Source organism: Pseudorca crassidens, chromosome 3, assembly GCF_039906515.1.
Source record: "Pseudorca crassidens isolate mPseCra1 chromosome 3, mPseCra1.hap1, whole genome shotgun sequence".
In the NCBI taxonomy this organism is placed as follows: domain Eukaryota; kingdom Metazoa; phylum Chordata; class Mammalia; order Artiodactyla; family Delphinidae; genus Pseudorca; species Pseudorca crassidens.
Window position 1 is genome coordinate 144946429 of NC_090298.1, and position 14234 is coordinate 144960662.

At 50.4% G+C, this 14234-nt stretch overlaps 1 long non-coding RNA gene across 1 annotated transcript in view; it reads right to left on the minus strand.

Moving 5' to 3' along the window:
- Positions 1 to 8530, minus strand: part of LOC137222105 (uncharacterized) — a 40814-nt gene extending 32284 nt beyond the window's left edge. The window contains exons 1-2 of the long non-coding RNA XR_010942328.1: positions 7287 to 8530; positions 6848 to 6911 (exon numbers count right to left, since the gene is read on the minus strand). This is a non-coding gene — a long non-coding RNA (uncharacterized lncRNA). The remainder of the gene's footprint in view (positions 1 to 6847; positions 6912 to 7286) is intronic.
- Between the last annotated feature and the right edge of the window lie 5704 nt (positions 8531 to 14234).

The window sequence follows — 14234 nt, forward strand, 5'->3', positions numbered from 1 at the left end:
TCCACCTTCCAGGAGCTCTCAGTCACTGTGATTTAGAAGCACCTTGTGATCAAGGAGGAGGAGTGGACTGACTCTGTTAGGCTGAGGATCAGGGAAGGTTTCTTGAAGGAGGAGGCAGTTAGCTGGGCCCTGAAGTATGAGTAGGAGTTTGCCAGGTGGGAGAGGGGTGAAGGGGGCAGCGAAGGTAGAGGAAGGGCATTTCAGCACAGGGAACAGCCAGCAGAATGCACAGGTGTGAAATAAGCAGGACCGTCAGGAACTGCAAGTTCCTGGGTACAGGGAGTGTGGGAAGAAGTGGGGAGCAGACAGCGGGGCCCTTGGAGGGGATTAAAACCCACAGACATATACACATGTGTGTGCCGTGGGCAAAGAAGGGACCCTGGAGTCCCTGACATGGGTTTAACTCCTGATTCTCACTGTATGACCTTGGGCAAGGCCCTCCCCCACTCTGGGCCTCTTGTCTGCTTGTTGGGGGAAGAGAAGGGTTGTGGTAAGGTCCTTCGAGTGGGTCCTTGGTTGGGGCTGTGTGCTGAGCCCTGAGCATACCGGTCACTTGGCTGTCCTTAGCAATGTGTATGCACCTCATTCACCTCATTTACCATGACCTTCCCTCCTGGGGTCAGGCCCAGCCGGTCAACCTGGGAATTCCCCGGGTGTGGATTGGGGGATGGCGGGGCAAGAGAAGGATGGGCTGGCTCAGTGGGTCTGGGTACTGGCTGGACTGGGCCTGCAGACAGTTGGGAAACTCCTTCTGACCATCCATGGGCTGGTTCAGCTACATTATGTTTGTTGAGCCTATACTGTGTGAAGCACTATTCTGAGTACTTCTCACAATGTAGTTCTCAAAATCACCTCACGAGGTTGGGTTGTTATTATCCCCACTTCACTGAGAGGAAACTGAGGCTCAGAGAGGTTACGTAACCAGCTTAAGACCACACAGCCCATAAGTAGAATAGACAGGGCCCGTTTAGATGATTTGAACTGGTACTTGGATTAGCTTTTTTTTTCTTTTTTTAATAACCAAGTATTTATTTTCATGTGTTTTAGAAAAGAAATAACTAGTGTATCAAACTCATATGTTTCTGGTGAACTACTATTCTTATAATTTCACTATTCATCTTTAGTCTTAAGACTATATTCGCTTGTTCATTTAAAAACCTTTAATAGCTGTGTATTTATGTTAATATGTATTAGGAAAAAAATGTAAGTCATGCATTAAACTCATGACTTTTGGCTGTGATATAATTTCCTTTTAAAAAATCAGTTAAGTAAAATAGCAATTGATTTAAAGGAAATTTTCAAGTAAAAACAGTAAAAGTATAGAAAAAAAACTACTACAGTGATACTAGAATGAGAGGGGAACGCTTGCCCAGGCCCTGGTGGCCTCCTGGAGATAGTGGAAGAGGTGGAGGACAGAGGGAACCTGAACCTTAAGAGACTGAAGGTTGTCCCGGCCCCAGCTTTCCCCATACCCACCGCCTGTCTAGGCGCTTTCTCCCCTCCGAAGCCAGATGGACCTTTGAAAAAATGTAAGCCACATCCTGTTCCTCTCTTGTAAACCCCTCCAATGGCTTCCCATTGCATTTAGAGAAAACAAACTCTTCCCCAATGCAGAGAAGGCCCTATATAACCCAGTCTGCCCCAACCTATTCCCTGTCCTTCCTCACTGGCTGTGAGGTGGGATCACGGCAGCCTCGTTGCTATTACTGCCTCAGGGCCTTTGCACAAGATGTTTCCTCTGCTTAGATCACTCTTTTTCTAGATCTTCACACACACACACCTCTTTCTCAGCCACATCCCCAGAGAAGCTGCTCCCTGCCTCCGTCACCCCCCGAACTAGAAGTAACTTCAGGTTACTTCTGAGTACCACAGTCACCTCACACTGGTTCATTTACCTGAACAGCACTTCTAACACTATCTAGATATTTTTTTCTTTTTAAAAAACACTGTGTTTTTTGTTGTTCCATTAGATCAAGAACTCTGTCTTGTCACTGCTGTCTCCCCAGATTAGTGTCTGGCATATAGTAGGTGCTCAGTAAGTATTTGTTGGGCACATATGTGTGTGAGTGGTGGCTGAGGGGGCTGGAGAATGGGTTTAATTAAGCTCATGCATCTGCAAATGGGAGGCAAACTTCTCCAGAAACAACGGAGAGGTTTGAGGTCCTCCAGATGAACAGTTCAGGCAGCTGAAACTAGAAATGCAGATGGGATTAGTCACCCTCGGAGCCTGGTAACACTGGCACCAAACGCACTCCCCATCCAAACATATCACAACACTGCGGGCCCCTGCGTTGTCAGGGCCCCAGGTGGCAGCTCTGGCATTTGGGAGCTGGCAGCAGCTGAGCAGTGCGGGCACGGGGGGGAGGGGGGGAGTGGGGGGGAGAGGCTGGGGGGATGGTGTGTGGAACAAACTACGTCAAGGGCCACGGACAGGGTTGCCTGGCCTGGGGACAGGCAGTGGCGGTGGAGGAGGGGAGGGCTTCCTAGCACGAACCTTGAGAAAATTTGTCTTGAAGAATGAGCTCAAAGTTGTTGAAAAAGAAAAATTCCACCGCTAAACCGAAGCAGACCACTCGGTTGTGAAATACATTTCCACGACACTTTGCCTGCTCAAAAGGGGAAATTCTCTGCTTTGTTTCTTTTTGGTTTTATAACAGCTTTATTGAAATATAATTCACATGCCGTATAATTCATCCATTTAAAATGTATGATTCAGCGGGTTTTGCTATATTCAGAGTTTTTCCATCATCACCACAATCCGTTCCAGAACATTTTCATCACCCCAGAAAGAACCCCCAACCTGTTAGCAGCCCTCCTCCCCTCAGCACTAGGCAGCCACGAATCTACTTTCTGTTTCTATAAATTTATCTCTCCGGATACTTAACATAAATGGAATCGTATGGGATCTTGTGTGACTGGCTTCTTTCATATAGCGTAATGTTTCCCAGGTTCGTCCATGTTATAGGATGTATCAGTACTTCATTGCTTTTTTTTTTTTTCTTTTTTTTTGCGGTATGCGGGCCTCTCACTGTTGTGGCCTCTCCCGTCGCGGAGCACAGGCTCCGGATGCGCAGGCTCAGCGGCCATGGCTCACAGGCCCAGCCGCTCTGCGGCATGTGGGATCTTCCCGGACCGGGGCACGAACCCGTGTCCCCTGCATGGGCAGGCGGACTCTCAACCACTGCGCCACCAGGGAAGCCCGACTTCATTGCTTTTTATGGCCAAATAATGTTCCATTGTATGGATAGACCACATTCTATTTATTCATTCCTTGGTTTACGGACATCTGAGTTGTTTCCATTTTGGGGCTATTATGAATAATGCTGCTATGCATATTCAACAAGTTTTGTATGGACATATGTTTTCACCTCCCTTGAGTATATATCTAGAAGTGGAATCTACTTTCTTCTAAAAGGAAAAAAAAATCCCCCAAGTCAACATATGTATAGGGAGAGTGGATTTAAAATATCACTTGTAGCTGTGACAGAACAAGGGAACTTCGTGAGCATGGGGGCTACAGCTGCGCCTGGCACATACTAGAAGCTCAGTGAATATTTTCGAATGAATGCCCAAAGGCTTACTCATTCTGCAATCCCCAGTGGAAAGGCCCAGGGTTGGAAATGCGGCAAAAATGGCTCTCTATCCATTCATCCATTCATTCAACAAATATAGTGACACAGAGTAGTTCATTCAATGTCATTTGAATTTAATCAACTGTTGAGAGTTTCTTGGACAAAATTGGAGAAGTCCCTACCCCTGTGTGTGAGGAACTCCGTCGAGAAGGGAATACAGACAAGTAAACAGCACCGTAACACAGGAAGAGGCCACTTTCCTTCCCTTCTCATTTTTGGTGTTTCCTTTTTGAGCCAGTGATACCTCCCCTAAATTCTTGGTGTGGGGTTCCTCTTATCCTCAGGGCAGAAGCAGCAGTGGGGAGAGAAGCTCCATCTTCAGGGGAGCTTGGTCCGCCTTTAAGGACCTATCCTTGGGTGCCCTTATACCTTTTTGTCTGAAATCAAGGACCTACCTTAACTCGTTTACGGAATGAAGGGCATCTTGCCTAATGCCTTTTTCTGACTGTTGACCTGTTTCCGCTGTACTCCTAAGAACAGCCTAAGCTGTGTAGGAGCCTTGGGTTCAGAGATGAACAAAGACAGCCCCTGTCTACCTGGACCTCCAAGCCTGATGGGCAGGACACATGGTCCACAAGCAGCCCAGAGGGACAGACTCAGATGGGGACACTGGTGCTGGACCTGCCTCTGGGCCTTCTGTCTGAGAATATACAACTTTCTATGTTTTATTAACTTGTCAAATACATTCTTACATCAGGTCCCGGTATACTTAGAGTTCTCATGTGTATCTTTTTTTTTTTTTTTAAAAAGAAGACATTCATTTATTCATTCATAAACATTTATTGAGTACCTACTATGTGCCAGGTCCTCAGTGCAAAACAGAGATAAGTAAAACTTTACCTTGAATTGTGAATGCCTCACAGTCCAGCAAGAGAGAAAGACAAATAAATCGCAGGGAGCCCCGAGTATGTGCTGTAATGGGGGATGTACAGGAGATATATTATTTTTATTCTATCTCACATACAATTTTCTCATTTAGAATATATTGTTACACCCATATAAATCTTATATATTACTTTAGTCACATATCTTACATATATTCTGTTCTCATCCGGGTTATATGTAATTATATGTATTATTTTTGCTTTTAAATTTTATGATTTTACTTCTCAAAAGATCGTCTATAGCTTTCTACTGTATCTCTGAGTTTTATGTTTTTAACAATATAATCTTTTTAAAAAAGTGCTTTTTTCCTCATGATTTTAATGGTGGTGCATTTTCAATGGAGAAAGTTTAGAAAATATAGAAGAAATAAATACATAAATAAAAATAGCTTCTCATCTCCCACCACCCAGAGACAGGAATTGTCTACCTGCTACTGTCTTTCCTTCTAGTCTTTTTTCTAGGCTATATGCAATGTTATGGGTCTTATTATAAGAGTGGGACACGCTCTTATTAAGACACATGGTATTTAATTTTAATGAAATTGGTAGGGGTGCAGGTGTCTCCGAGGATGAAGCATCCACACCTTCGTTCCCAAAGAAGATCTTGATTTTCTTCCTCTCTGGGTCCCCAATCACCCCATCCTGACTTTTAAATTCAGGAGCCCAGGGCATAACCCCATGGTGGCAAGGGTTTCTGGCAACCTGGGACTAGGGTTCTGAGGCTGTGCCCAAGGTCGGGGCGTCAACCTGGCTCCAGAACCTGAGCCCTTGTTCACCCTGGGGAGGGGGTGGAGGTGAGGGGAGAGCAGGTGAATTACTGGGGGTCTGGGGGAGTGTGCCACTGCCCCCCCCCCCAGGGCCTTCTAAATAAGGCCCTGGAATCTGCTATATCAAGAGACAGCCGAGAATCCACATGGCCCCAGAGTGACTTGTGTGGGGCGGGGGGCACTGGAAAGCCAAGACCCACCACCCAACATTTCGCTACCCTCCAGCCTCTTTGAGAAAGGAACTTCTCGGAGAACAGTGCGTGACGTACACGCAATATTATCCCAGCCTGGGAAGTGGAAGTTCTGGTTCTCTTTGTTGAGCGGTGGTGGCCTCACATGGTTCTAGGAGGTGGGTTGCTCGGCCCCCTTTACAGCGAGGTGGAAACTGAGGCTGGGAGAGGTGGGGTGACGTGTCCAAGGTCACGCAGGGTTGAGGTGACCCTAAGACAGGCACTGTTAAGCCCCCCGATGCTCTCCTGCCCCGAACCCGGGCCGTCCTGGGCTCTGTCTGCGGCTCCCTTCTCTGCAGGCACGGAGCATTCTGTAGGGTAAATTTCCCAGCCTGGGTCCCCACCTCCTCACCTCCTCCCTCCATCACAGCACAGGCAGGAAACACAGGCTCCCCGTCTCAGCTTCCCAGCAGCCCCGGCCGTGGCCTTCACATACAAATATTTATCTAGTGAATTAATAAACACAGAGAGAGCAGGCCTGCAGATAAAACCAAGCTGGAGCATAATCCTCGATAAAGGTTCTCCTGGAGGTCTCTATGTGCACAGCCACATGGCACTGTGTGTGTGTGTGTGTGTGTGTGTGTGTGTGTGTGTGCTGGTGGTGGAGGTGAATAAAGATTTGGATAATGGAGTGCAGTGGTTTGACACGCAGACTCTGGAGCCTGGGTGCCTGGGTCTGAGTCCCAGCCTCTCAGCTGTGTGGCCTTGAACAAGTGACGGCCTCTCTCTGTGCCTCTTTCCTCCTCTGTGAAATGGTACCATGGTCAATGGTCCACACCTCCTAATTCACTCAACAGTGCTGGTACTAGAGTCAGCATAGTGCCCGGCACATAGCAAAAGCTTTTAGAGTGAAACAAAATATTGGAGAAACTGAGTCAAGATTCCGAGATGAAGCAACTTAACAAGAGAGAAGCCACTTGCACCAGGAAGCTCCCCAGAGGAGATAACATCTGGAATGTTCTGGAATTCTGCCTAAACCCCCCCAGTGGCTCCTCGGCTGTCCTCAGAACCATCTCAGAGAGGTCTGTTTATTGCTTCCATGGCTCACAAGGCTCCACGCTGTCTGGAACCCAAATTAACCTGTTGATTTGGCCCCCACGAACGTGCTCTGCTTGCATCTTCCCCAGTTTGGCCTCCCTATCGCCCTTCCCCCAGCAGTGGCTCCAGCCCACAGCCCCGGAGCTGTTTTTGACTGCCTCTTCTTTCTCTCTCATACCCTGCAGGCTGTATCACATGCTGTCCCTCCAACACGCAACTGCTTCTCCTGATGGCCACCAGTGCTCGCCCCTCAGACTTGACCCATCTCCCACCCAGATGCAGCAGGAGCCTCTTACCTGAGGCCCTACGTCTGCTTCTACTCTTGGCCCAAGAGCTGCCAGGGATCCTTTCATGATGAACCTAGGGGCAGGACAGGTATAAAGACACAGACGTAGAGAATGGACTTGAGGACACGGGGAGGGGGAAGGGTAAGCTGGGACGAAGTGAGAGAGTGGCATGGACATATATACACTACCAAATGTAAAACAGACAGCTAGTGGGAAGCAGCCACAGAGCACAGGGAGATCAGCTCGGGGCTTTGTGACCACCTAGAGGGGTGAGATAGGGAGGGTGGGAGGGAGAAGCAAGAGGGAGGAGATATGGGGATATATGTATATGTATAACTGATTCACTTTGTTATAAAGCAGAAACTAACACACCATTGTAAAGCAATTATACTCCAATAAAGATGTTAAAAAAACAAACAAACAAAAAAACCAGCTCTGAGGTCGTCACCTCTCTGCATTCGGCTCCCAGGAGCTTCTCAGCGCACGTGGAAGAAAACCCCAGATCCTGCTGCAGCTCACCAAGCCCCAGCCTCCGAGGTCCAGCTCTCCTCCTCTCCTCCTGTGTCACTCCTCTGCTTGAACCACACAGGCCTCCTTGCTGTTCCCCTCAGAGCCTGTGCACCTGCCGTTCCCTCCCCCGACATGTGCCTTTCCCCACAAGCTCCCGTGTTCCCCTCCGGGTCTCTGCCCAAATACCACCTCCTCAGGGCGTCCCCCGACCCTCATCTGCAGTACCCCCAACTCTCTCCACACGTACACCCCAATCTCTTCACCTCTTTCCCACCTTAGTTTCTCTTCACAGTGCTCATCTCCACCTGAATGTATATTACAGTGTAATTTTATTTATAAAACGTATAAATAATTTAAAAAATTTACAATATTGTCTGTCTCTCGAGCGCATAAGACCTGGGAGAGCGTGGATGTTTCCCGAAGGGAAGAGGGCAGGAGGAAAGGGATGCAGGCAGGAAGGGAGGGAGGAAGGAATTGAGGGTTTGCCTGATCTGATCCCATCCAGCTGCGAGGCCGCAGGGAGGAGGGGAGAGATGAACCCCAGGAGCGAGGATATTTGTGGGGACAGCCTGTCTGGCTCACAGGGCATTGTGGAATATGAGGCAGGAGGCGGGGCAGACTTTTGGAACAAAATTTATGGAGCTTTAAATACCAGAAAAGGGAACTGTGGAACCAAGAAACAGAATTCAGCATTGACCTTAAAACGTCTTCCTTCTCACTGGAAGACAAGTTAGCTTCTAGAAAGGACAGTGAGGATGGAGTCCTATAAATCATATTCCAACCTTGGTTTGAGCTGCTCTCCCGACCGTCCATCCATCCGCTCGGCAGCTGGGGAGGGTGTGGACGCGGGATCTGAGGCCAAAAAGGAGCTCGCGGAGTCACACCCTCTGGAATGCTGTGGCTGTGATGAACCGGCTCCAGATTCGCCCAGTTCCCGTCAGAACAAGAAACCAAAGGAAAAAAAAAAACCCCTGAGGCCAGATTGATCAGCACAGAACTTAGCAACAGCACAACAAGCTGTAGTCAGCCCACTTCTACAGCCGAGGTTCTCTTCCGCCAGGCCCAGGGCTTGGGGACTCACCGTCTCTGTGGGCCTGTGGACCCAAAGGCCGACTCCATGGCCATGAGGTGGGGGGTGGAGCTGGGGTGGAAGCTGGAACCACAAGGGCTCCAGGAATGGCTTAAAATCCCAGCATTCCGCATGCGCTCCCTGTGGGGAGCCTGAGAAAGGAATGCTGATGGGTGTCCCCTTGGGCACCCTGGTTCACTCTGCTATTTCAGGGGCTCACCCCATGCACGCCCTTGTCAGGAGCTGGCAAGGGGATAGGGGACTTCAGAGTTTCAGAAACATCCAAAACATCCCGGCTTGTCTCGGTGAGTCACACCCTCCCACCTTCACCATCACATCTGGAGGATGACGAGCTTGGCCAGCTCCTGACCCAGTTCCTCAGACCTCCTCCCACCTTCCAGGCCAGCGTAATTGTATCAGAAAATATCTCAAGTATATGGCAAAGTTCAGAAAATCATACTGTGGACAAGCACCCCTCACTCCTATTTAACCCTTAACGATTTGCCTTATTTGCTTCTGATTTTTCACTTTCTCTCTTAAAAAAAAAAAAAAGTGTCTGCGTAAGCACGGCTATGGTAGGTGGTGGTGGTGTGATATCCCCAGGCCTATCTGGGGAGACACGCAGACCAGCAGATCATCTGTCATGCTGATGAGAGGGTGCCTGGCAGATGCCTGACAATAGGACTGACACATACTAGATGCTCAGGAAATGGTGGTTTTCCTGATAACGCAGCATCTCACCCACCTGCGTCCTGTGAGGCACGCAGTCTGCAAACGGAGCTCGGGCTCACTCAGCCGGGAAGGGGACCAGGACTGTGAGCCTTGTTGGGAGCAGACAGAGGACAGCCACTTGTCCCCCAGTGCTGTCCCTTCCTGGGGGTGCAGGAGGGAGTCCCCCCATGGGATGCTGAGGGCAAGAACCCACCAGAGAACAGGGACATGAGGGAGGTTGCCTTGATTTCCCTGAAGCAGCCATTTGGGGAATTCTAGGCAGGGGCTTCTCCAGGGATGGGGGTCTCGGGGCTCGCCCTGATGACCCCCTCTCTCCCTCTGCAGCAGCTGTGACCTGGCCTGGTTGAACCTGTTCTTGGCCTTGCCGCCGTGACAAGGAGTCGGGGCAGATTTGTTGCAGCTGGGGGTCCACAGGTGGAGTGAGTGAGAGGGTCTGGAGCCCAGGGATGCAGCAACGCCTAAGTCTGTCTGACTCATGGACTTAGTGACTGTGCAACTCGCTGAGGACAGAGCACCCTGTCCTGTCCTCCAAGGGCCCCATCTTAGGCCCTGACTCAGAGGTGGGGAAGTAGGGGGCTCTCTCTGAAGCCCTAAGCCCCTAGGGTGGAGTCCCTGCTCCAACACAGAATAGCTGTGTAGCCCGCGCAGGCAGTCTCTCCCCGCTAAGTCTCAGTGCTTCGTCATCTGTGAGTTGGGAGGATCAAGTGACCGGCGCGGCAGCCCTTATTCCAGCAGGTACTCGGGGGCTGCTGCCACCCTCCACCCTGCTGTGCTGTTCTAAAGCAGCAGTGGAGTCCCCAGCCACCGCCAGCAGCATCACCTGGGAACCGGTTAGAAATAAAAATTCCCAGGCCCCACCCCAGACCTAGTGAATCAGGAACGCTGGGGTGTGGCCCAGTGCTGTGTTAACAAGTCATCTGATGCCCACTCATGCTCGGGCACCACTCTTTTAGGGCATCATCCTGATCATGTCACTTTCATGTTCTAGATCCTTCCATGGCTCCCCATGGCCTTCTGGATAAAGTTCAAGGGCTCTAAGCAGCATTCGAAGCCCTCCTCTGATGGCTCTGACTGACAGGAGGTACCAGACCTGTTTGCCGAGTCACATGATAGGCTGCTAGAGGGCAGTGCCAGTGACTCAGCCCTCCAACCTGTGTGCTCTGCCCCCAGCCAGCCTGGCAAACTGCACAGAGGGCAGGAGAAAACAATGGCCTGTGTTGACTACGGGCATGGCTCTTAGTGGCAGTCTGACGTTCGGCTTCCAGCCCTCACTCGTGAACCTGGCCAGTTGCTGCACAGTTTGCAGCCTCAGCGTCCTCGTCTATTAAATGGGCATAATAATAAAGTGGTTAGGTTAGTGTCAGGATTAAACAGGTGCAAAGTGCTCAGCCTAGTGCCTGGAAAATAGCAAGAGCCTTAGGGTATCAAGGGTCCACAATCCCTTATCCCAAATTCTTGGGGCTAGAGGTTTCAGAAATCTGACCTTTTCAGATTTTTAAAAAATTCATTCATTCATTCATTCATTCTTGGCTGCGGTGGGTCTTCGTTGCGGTGCGCGGGCTTCTCATTGCGGCGGCTTCTCTTGTTGCAGAGCAGGGGCTCTAGGCCCGTGGGCTTCAGTAGTTGAGGCACGTGAGCTCAGTAGTTCTGGCACACGGGCTTAGCTGCTCTGCGGCATGTGGGATCTTCCCAGGCCAGGGATGGAACCTGTGTTCCCTGCACTGGCAGGCGGACTCTCAACCACTGCGAAGCCAGGGAAGTCCCAGCTTTTCAGATTTTAAAAAGGGAACTATACCATGTATTTACATGACACATCCTATGGGGGTGGGGTCTTCTTCTAAAAACAAACACACTGATGTTTCCACATCAAAATGTATGACTATGCAAAGTAAGTGCAAATAATAAAGGCCGTCAATCAATAGCCTCCTATCAGTTCAGGTCACGGCAAGGCTCTTGGGCTTTTCTAGAAGGCAATGGGGAGCCATGGAAGTTTCACCTTGGCCAGGCGACCTTGCCTCACTGAGCCTTAGTTTCCCCATCTGCAAATCGGGATTGGCAGTTGTCCTTTGAAGGGCTGAGGGACGAAACACTGAGACGAAGGGTGCTGGGCTGAGCCCCAGAATTCCCCAGGCCCTGCCCCCAGCCCACACCCCAGCTAACCTGGGCCTGGGCTCCAGAATGAGGAGGAGCCCTTCCAGACTGTGTTGTCCAAACATTGCAAAGCCCCATTGGTGCTCTCCATGGTGGTGGCACCCTGAATGTAATGGGGGCAAGGAAGCTGCCTCTGTGCCAGGAACCTGTGGGTGCTGTTCCCGTGCCTGAGACACTGCAGGAAGCAGGCTGGCTCACACAGGCTGGCATGGCCAGTGCCACCCGAGTGAAACTACAGGGACAGCTAGGCCTTGGTGATAAGAGCCTTCAGGTACAAGTCTGTGTGCTCTAATCCTAGAAGCAATCACAGTTCCAACCCAGGCACTGACTGTCTGTATCTCTTTCTCTCAAAAACTCTTTTATCAAAGTTCAACATTTTCTGAACACCACAGAGGATTGGGGAGCTCAAAGTCTCCAAAGCCAGAGCCCTGCATTCAAATCCCAACTCGCCAGTGACTGCCTGTGTGATCCCAGGCAGATTAGCTGACTCTCTGTGCCTTCGTTTCCTTATCTGTAAGGGAGTGGGCACCTCCATCCTTTTAGGGGCTCAGATCAATAACTCAGAGACAGCTTTGACTCTTCTCTTTTCCTCAGCCCCACATCTGACTATCAGGAAGTGCAGCTGGCATTACCTTCAGACCTAGCCAGATCTTCTTTCCTCCCTTCATCCACCCCTCTGCCAGCATCGTCTCTCACCTCCCTGTTCTTTCTGCTTCCACATTGGCTCCCGAGAGCTCATTCTCAGTGCTCTCAGTGCCTCCCTGTCTCAATCAGAGGGAAAACTCAAGTCCTCCGGTGACACCTGCCGCCCCCCACCCCCGCCATGTGGCCTCACCTCACCTCCCAGCCTCATCTCCTGGTCTCACTGCTGCTACTCTCTCTTTGCTCACTCTTCTGATGCCGAGGAAAGTCCTGCCCTTATACATGGCCCTGGCCGTTCTCTCCGCCTGGAATGCTATTCCCCAGATACGAGCCTAGCTCGCTTTCTGACCTTTCTCCAGTCTCTGCTTAAATGTCATCTGACTCCAACATTTAAAGGGCAGCCCCCATCCCCCCAGGCCCTCTCTGTCTCCCTCCTTGCTTTATTTTCCCATATGGCTCTAATCACTACTCAGTAATCCTGTATTTTACTTTAGTTGTCCAGAATGTAAGCCGCAGAGGGCAGGGAATTTTGTGAGGTTTGTTCCCTGCTGTGTCCGCAGCACCTAGAACAGCATGGCCCAGGATAAATACGTAACTATTTGTTGAATGAATGAATGAACGAATGAATAACACCTACTGTAAGTTTGTTGTGAGGATTAAGTGAGTTAATGCAAAGCACTTAGAACATGCAGGGCTCGTGGGAAGCTCAAGACAGGTTTGCTATTGCTATTGGGACAGGGTGTGCAGAGATGGCTTGGAACACAGCCATGGGAGAGACAAGTTCCATCCCTGCCAGGAGGATGTCCTGGAAGAGGCTCAACTCATGCAGACTCCTGGGGCTGTGAAAGGGCCCGGGTACCCTGGAGATGTGAGCAGCCAGGTGAGCAGGTGTGGGATGAAGGCGGGGCTGCCAGGGATAGCAGCAGCTCCAGGTCATGAAGCACCTGAATGCCAGGTAAGGGGTTACACTCGCTCTGAGGGCAGTGGGGACCTCAGGAAGGCTTTGGGTGGGAGCAGGATTGAGGAAAAGCGTTGATGACTCTGAGAACCAGGACCTATGCCCTTTGAGGTCTTAATGGGAAGGTTATGATCTTGAACTGGAAGCTTTGTTGCAGCAGCAGGGGACTGAGAACCTGTGCTCTCCCTAAAGGGACAGTCACCTTTCTAGCCCTGCCATTGCTGGGAGGGGCCCTTCTGGTGAGCAAGAGGGTTCCCTCAGTGATGCCCCCGCCCAATCCTGTGCCTTGCCCAACGTTGCGGGAGTGAGTTGCCCACCTCTGGCAGTTTCCCAGCAGAATTGCTGGGATAGTAGGAAGAAAGGGATGGCGGCTGGACTGTGTGGCCCCCTTGGGCAGGAGGGGCATAGATGGGTCCTCAGTGTGGGGCAGTGAGGTGCGCTCTGTAGGCTGGAGGCTTCCAGGGAGGGTCTCTTCCAGGATAACGTTGGGTTGTTGGGTTTTCCAGGGCTGGTCAGAATCTGCATTTGGGGTACCCACTTTTTTTTTTAAACAAATATCTACTTGGTTGTGTATTTTTAAAATTCAATTAGTTAATTAATTAAGCTGCATTGGGTCTTCCTTGCTGCACGTGGGCTTTCTCTAGTTGCAGCTAGCGGGGTCCACTCTTTGTTGCGGTGCGCGGGCTTCTCACTGCAGTGGCTTCTCTTGTTGCGGAGCATGGGCTCTAGGCACGTGGGCTTCAGTAGCTGTGGCTGGCGAGCTCCAGAGCGCAGGCTCAGTAGTTGTGGCTCACAGGCTTAGTTGCTCCACGGCATGTGGGATCTTCCCGGACCAGGGATCGAACCCGTGTCCCCTGCATTGGCAGGCAGATTCTTAACCACTGCGCCACCAGGGAAGTTCCTGGGTACCCAATTTTAACAACAAGGCTATTCTGGGAATTCCCTGGTGGTCCAGTGGTTAAGACTCCGTACTTCCACTGCTGAGGGCCTGGGTTCGATCCCTGGTCGGAGAACTGGGGGACTAAGATCCCACAAGACGCGCAGCGTGGCCAAAAAACAAAAACAAAAACAAAACCCAGAAAACTATTCTAAGTGATCTAAGTATTTCATTCATCCAAGTATTTATTGAGTACCTACTATGTACCAGACCTTGTCCTAGAGAGCTTATAGCTGTGAACAGGACGAAGTCTCCACCTTCACAGAGTTTACAGTCTAGCAAGAGAGACAGTTAACACATGAGCAAATAAAAATATCATTTCAGGAGTGAAATGATAGCTGCTATGAAAGAAATAAGGTCAGTGTAGAACGGTTTAGGGCTGGGGTTGGTGGTCAGG